A 6,749-nucleotide genomic window follows, 5' to 3' on the forward strand; every position below is an offset into this window, starting at 1 on the left:
GGGCGGGGAGAGATATCCGAAAAGAAATAAACTGCTTCAAGTTTGCAAATGAAAGGGTAAGTGAATTTTACTCATTTGCCCTTAGTTTTCAACTAACTCCTTTAATAATGTAAGTTACTTATTCATTGATACATAAAGTAACTGTTAAGGGGAAAAGTTACTATATGACTGATGTCAGGATTTTAAAAGCTACACTCCTGTAAATTTCTTTCAACTCTTTTTGCTTTTAGACCAATATGGGTTGAAAACGTTGGAAGGACATTTCTAGAAAATATGTCCTAGGGAAAAGTTGGCTTTGGTGTTCATTTTGGGCATGGCATGTATAGGTACTTACTGTATGACCAGATATCATGATATCTTAAAGCTGTCAGATAATTCTGGAAGCTTTATGTGGAAGAGGCCATAGGATTCGAAGAAGAAAATTGTTTCTTGGGGTATCCACTGTTGACCTAGCAGTGTGCAAGGCATTTCACAAGTCTGTATTAAGTTGTACATTCCACTCTTACAGCTGAGGAAGTGACCTTAAATCAATTCCCAAGATTTATTTGCAGAGGTGAGATTTAAATTGGAGTTTGAAGATGGACTCTGGAACCCATTCTCAACATGCACCTTATTTTGTTGAGAGCTAGGTAAAACAGATTTGCATTAATATGGCCATTAAAAATGAAAATGCCTAGTAAATGGCAGAGCCTCTGATCAGATACTCATGTTGACTCCAAACTTGATATACTTTCTCCATCCAGCCTGCCTAACCAGTTTCTTAAAAGTATATTTAAAAGAGGCTGGAGACATTGTTAAGCAGAGTATCTCAGGATTGTGACATTTCATAAAAAGGCTTGTAAAATACTCCTTTACTTCCACTTCCCACCACTCCCCTTCCCCTCTAGCAGGAAGTTGTGTGTGCTGCCGAGGGCCCCCCGGATGAAATGTGTTAACTCGGGATCTGATCTCATAATTTTTAATGCCATTGTCTTCAGAGCTTAATTTTCTTAGGAAAACGTTTTTAAATGTCCTGCCCTTTTTAGAGTTAAGTGTTCTTTCCAGTGGATTGGTCATGCTTTCTATTAAAGTTTGTTGTCTTATGTTGCAGCTTAATGTTGGCATCATTAGTTTTTTTGTACATAAAAAGGGACTCTCACATGAGAACGTTTTTAGTTTCTTGGCTGGAAAACCATCTGGAGCTTGAAGGTGGTGTCCGGCGTCTTCTTACATCTTTGATAGTGAATGTTTCATGGGTAGATTTTTTTCTTAGAGGGTTACTTTGCTTTCTTTGTGACCTATTAGACCCACATGTCTGGCTTTACCTAGCTTGTGTGTGGGTCTGTTCTTCCTGTCTCATCAACCCAGGCTTGAGGAGTGACTTGTCAACCCTGGCCTGAGAGCTTGCTTGAGAGGGTTGGCTGACTCTCCTGGTCCTGCTGTGAGTCCCTCAGGTTTGTGAGGGACGACAGATGGTTGAGCTAAACTCGGAGCCACCTCTGTACGTAATGATGAAAAATGACCAGCCTCCTGGTAAGTGGAAATCAGAATGCATGAACCTTTTAATTCTGATAAACAGGACATTGAAACAAAGTGAAAAGGAGAGGAAAACCTTCATAAGTTACCAACCTGTCTTTGTTGGTGCTTTCTGTACTTGGTAGGAAAGCTCCTAGTGTACATACTTTTTTATCTGTGGTGTCAATAAGCATGGACTATTAGGACTGAACAATAATCCTCTGTGCCCTTTTGGGTATAAATAATCTCTGTAAATGCCAAACATGTGAGGCAAGATCCAAATACGGATGCAGAGTTGCTTTCTGTACATGTGAGCAGTATGGGGTCTGCCGTGCTCATGGCCCCTTTCACAGTTGTCTGCCTATCCTATAACTCAGGCTGAGGTCAGGGCCCTCTGCAGCCCTTGTGGCCCAGGCTTTTGTACCTGGCCTCCACTAGTTGGATCTTTGGTACCTGACTCCAAAACAGTCAAATCTATAGCAACTAGTTTTGGGTTATTTGTAGAGTAGAGGCAAGTTGGTAAAGGGCAGAAAAGCAGATAGGCAGAGTAGCTGAGCCCCAGCAATAGAAGCACAGGAATGAGGACTCCTGAACTTCTGCCTGGACTCTTAGAAGATCCCTGTCTATCTCATTACCATTCGGAGTCCCAGGGCTATCATCCAGTTCTTGACCACCCGTATGATTGTGTTGGGACCTTTTAACAATGACATTAAATCATAAAAGGTTTTCCTTCGCTTTCTCTAAGCCCCTTGAAACTTTGACTGTTGTCCTAATCTTTGTCTACAAACTTGAGGCTGTTTTGGACTGCTCTTGTTTGAGAAAGAGTCATCCAGCCTACAAAGGGAATCTCAAATCCCATGAGTCTCAGATTACTGAGGGAGATATCTTCCTTAAGTACATTAATTTCTTTAATTGCACTTTAAATTTCTCTCTGCCAATTATAAAAAAAAGAAAGGAGTTTTAATGGCATTCCTATATATTTTCCCAAGTAACTGAAATGCACAGACACATTTCTTGACCATACCTCTTTTCCTTTGGTGACTAAGGCTCTAGGTTCGTTCTCTCCTGCTGGTGCCTGGACCAGGAGAAGAAGGTCAGAAGAAATGGTCATTTATCTCTGGACTGTCCACCTTTGGCTCAGTGACTTGCTTCTTGTATACAGGAAGGAGAAGTAAAATAATTATTAAAGAGAACTTCCCCACAGTTGGTGCTGTGACCTCTTTCTCTGGCAGCCAACTTTTAAAACAAGCATCTTAATATTTCAGCAGATGGTGCAGAGGTTTGTCAAAGCAGCCTACAGTATTCCCAGTTCATTCCCACACTTCTGGATTCTTTGTAATTAGCTCACAACATGGGTGAAACTGAGCTCAGATGTAACCTAGCCTCGTGGAGCCTGGAAAAAGAGAAGCTTCTGGTGAGAGGAGCGGGATGATCTTGCTTTGCTTGCAGGGAGTTGCCCCAGAGGTGAGCTCTGTGAGATTGACAGCGGCTCAGAGTACTGCAGCTGTGTTCTGTGGTCTGTCCTGGCTACCTGTTTGCTTCTAGATAGACAATTCAGGTCTTGATTTTCATTCATAAGACCCTTAGTCATTTTTTGTCCCCAGCCTAGTTTTCTTGAAAATTGATGCTCGCTCCTTGGTTTATTATTAGGTCATTGTGTCTGTTCCTACATTTTGTACACGTGTCTGGGGATCTCATGCGAAAGGCATTACAATTTTAGAAAAATACTGAGTTAGATTTTGTAAACAAATAGTACATTCTTAAGAAAATCTTGTAAGACTAAATTTAAGGCAAGTGATGTCATTTTCCTGACATTACAGCTACTTCTACCTTCTTTGTAGAAGGAACTCCTTCTTTCACAGCTCACTCACTACCTAAATAATGCTGGGCACATAATTATTTCTTGATTAAGTTATGCAATATAGCATCATCTGCAGAGACCTCCAGTTATTTAACATCCCTTCGATATTGCAGTTTGGATGAGGCAGTGGTGGATGGCCCTGCTAGGCTTGCAGGTGAACCCACAGATGGTTTTGGAACCAAAAGCACTCTAAAAAGTGGGAATTGTCATAGTATTCCTAATGATAGGAATAGTGGATATAGAATTTAATGACATCTTTTCTACTAAGAGTTTTCCTTGTCTGTAAGGATATGACTTAGAAGAAATTCAGGAAAGATATCTTTCCTTTCTGTGATTTCCTCCCAGGTCACCTTTATCTCTGTTTCTGACAGCAGCTGTGCTCTTGGTAGAAACTTTGCTCGGTAATTGTTGTTAAGTATGTATTAAGGACTTACTGTGACTCAAGCACTGTTAAATGACATATATTTTCATTCACTTTTTATGATAATGCCACAGGTAACTTAGCTATTTTTGTTTACTAGATAAGGCACTGAGATTACCCAGATAGTAAATGGTAGAACTGGGACTTAAACGCAAGTCCATCAGTCCTCACAGCCTCTCGACTGTTGTGACGGAATGAAAGGAATTCGTCTGTAGTTGCTTTCCTCAGTGCCCTTGTTTCTAGTTGTCTAACTTTTTTTTTTTGTCTGTTCTTTATTTCGTCTCCTTATTTATGGACTGAACACATCCAGTGTACACCTTACACGTTGAATTAGGAATGAATTGGAGAAAAACATCAGATCTGAGTTAATTAACTTTGCAAATGTATGATTTGTTATTCAGGGAGGAAAACTCTTTAGAACAACAAGGTCAGAATATCAAAGATAAGTGAGAGTGGTTAATGAGAAGCAGCATTGCTGTATCCAGTGGAGAGCTGCTATTGGCAGGTCAGAAAGTGAATATTGTTCCTCTTGCTTTCTGCATATGGTACAAATATCTGGGTGGTTATTTGCTGTCAGAGGAGTGAACCAATTCTTTGAATCAGGGTCTCTAAATGAGTAGTTAGCTGTTCTTGTTTTCATCCTTACAATCATCATCTTCTATCCTTATAATTGTTTTAGATTTCTTGTCTGATAGACAGAGTTGGAATACTTAACTGACATTTGACAGCTAGCAAATATCTGAGGTTCTAGCCTTGGTACCTAGGATTCCCCTCCTAAATGTTAAGTGAATTCAAATAGCAAAGGTACTCCTAAGGAATCCTTTTTGGCCAGATGGAGCAGGGATACATTTCCCAAATTAGTGCTGCACAGAGAATTCTCTCTCATGGGCTAATTCTGCTCCCCTCTCTGAGGACCATCTGTCTCATGGGCAGAAGAAAAATAGGCATCTGTTCAGATCTGCAGGGTTGCCACCTGGACCCGTTCCTATAGTGTTTCCAAGTGGAGGGTTGTGCTGTCTTTGGGCCAACCCAAAGCCTTAAATACTGGGTCTTCAGTGAAGAGTTATAGAATCAAGACAAAATTATTTTGATCCAGAGCCTGGTTTTGTAGAGCCAGGATTGGTGAATGATTCATCATTCTAGACCAGAGATCAGCAAACTCTTTCTATAAAGAGTCAGATAATATGGCTTGCAGGCCATGTGATCTCTCACAACTATTCAAGTCTTCTGTTGTAGCACAAAAGCAGCCATAGATAATATGTAAATGAGTGGTCTTGACTGTGTCCCAATAAAACTTTATTGATGAAAAGAGGCAGCCAACAAGTTTTGGCCCTCAGGCCGTAGTTTGTCAACCCTTTTCTGGACCACAAGAATTTGATCTAGGAGATTTTTCCTTCAGAGGATTTGGATTCATGCAGTGCGGCTGTTAAGGCTGATGTTGTGAAGTCTGTACCTTGGATTCATAGGTTTTTTAACAGTTTTGTCCTCCACCTCCATGATCATTGTTTATTCACCATTCTGGTTGTTTAGAAGTAATTTCACCATCAACACAAGATGGCACCAAGAAGGCCCCTTGCCGATATTTGGCTCCCAGGAAAATACCAGATGCCCTTGAACATCAGTCAGAACACATACACTTAAATGTGCTGCTTCTCAACCAAGTGTGACTAACTCATTCCTGAACATCGTTAGATATACTGAATGAAGTCAGTCATGTTGAATAGACTATTCCTTTACTTCTAGACTTTGCCTCCATGTGGGTTGGAGTTCTTCATTACGAAACTAATAACTTCCTTCTCAAGATGCTGTGGGTGGTTCTGCTTATTACAATCACTGTGATAGATTTAGGCCCAGTAACTTTGTTCCCTTCCATCTTGGCTCTGAAAGGATACACTGAGGGAAAATGGATGCAGATGTGAGCCACCAAAATAAACACACTTGTGACAGAGCTGATGCTTCCTGTTTCTTGGATGGGCTTAAATTCTTTATATCCAGACTGATGGTTAACTGTCTAGGCAAGTAAATTAGAAATTGTGTACAAGCTGGAATGTGAATACCAGTCAAATATTTCAGCATTATTTTGCATCATTTGCTCTTTCTTCCTTTTCAATGGGGAGGGGTTGTAATTGTGCCTATCTGAAAATTATTCTACTTTTCCTGCCCAATTTAAAGAGACAATGCCTTATTAGACATGTGCAGTGTTTGCCTTTAGTGATCAGGAGTATGTAGTAGGCAAAGGTATGAACCTCTTTGCCAGGTGATTGAAAAGCAATGTTCATATTTATGCATTGGTTTGAGGACAATTTTTTTTTTTATTGGATGAGTCAATTGGGCAACTACTTGTGTCTCACTTAAAATAATTCATTGTTAGAGATACATGGAAACCCTAAATGCTCATAGTGTCTTACGACTCAAGAGCTTGTCGTTTATACTGGGAGAATTCACTATTCAAATAACGGAGAAGAATGAATGAAAAGTGAAGCAAGTAAAGAACTGTAGTGAGATAGAAAGATGACTACTGGCGTGTTTCCTCCTATTTTGTTCCTACTCCAGTGAACCATAAGCTTCCAGGCACCATTACCTGATGTTAATGGAGTTCATATAGTAATCTTGTGAAAAATTGTTATACTCTCCTTGTTATACTCCACTTGTTATACTCTCCTTTGTGTACTATGTTAACTCACTTATTTTACTCCCATACTGACAAGTGTTTGTCAAGTCCACAAAGGGACCAAAGCTAAGGTTGCTCTCTAGGAGCAGAAAAAATGAAAGAAGAGTGGAGAAAATTAGGTGAATAAAGTTTATTTTCTTTAGTATTTTCTTCGGGATTGGGGGAAGAGTTATGAAAAGTGAGTAAGTAATATATGAGTAAATACAGTAGGAATGGCTTATGGAAAATAGTTCATTTTTTCCCGTGAGATTGCAGGGATTTGATGATGAGATCCTCCACAACTTCTTGAGATGGTGAGGGTA

Source organism: Pteropus alecto, unplaced genomic scaffold, assembly GCF_000325575.1.
Source record: "Pteropus alecto unplaced genomic scaffold, ASM32557v1 scaffold222, whole genome shotgun sequence".
In the NCBI taxonomy this organism is placed as follows: domain Eukaryota; kingdom Metazoa; phylum Chordata; class Mammalia; order Chiroptera; family Pteropodidae; genus Pteropus; species Pteropus alecto.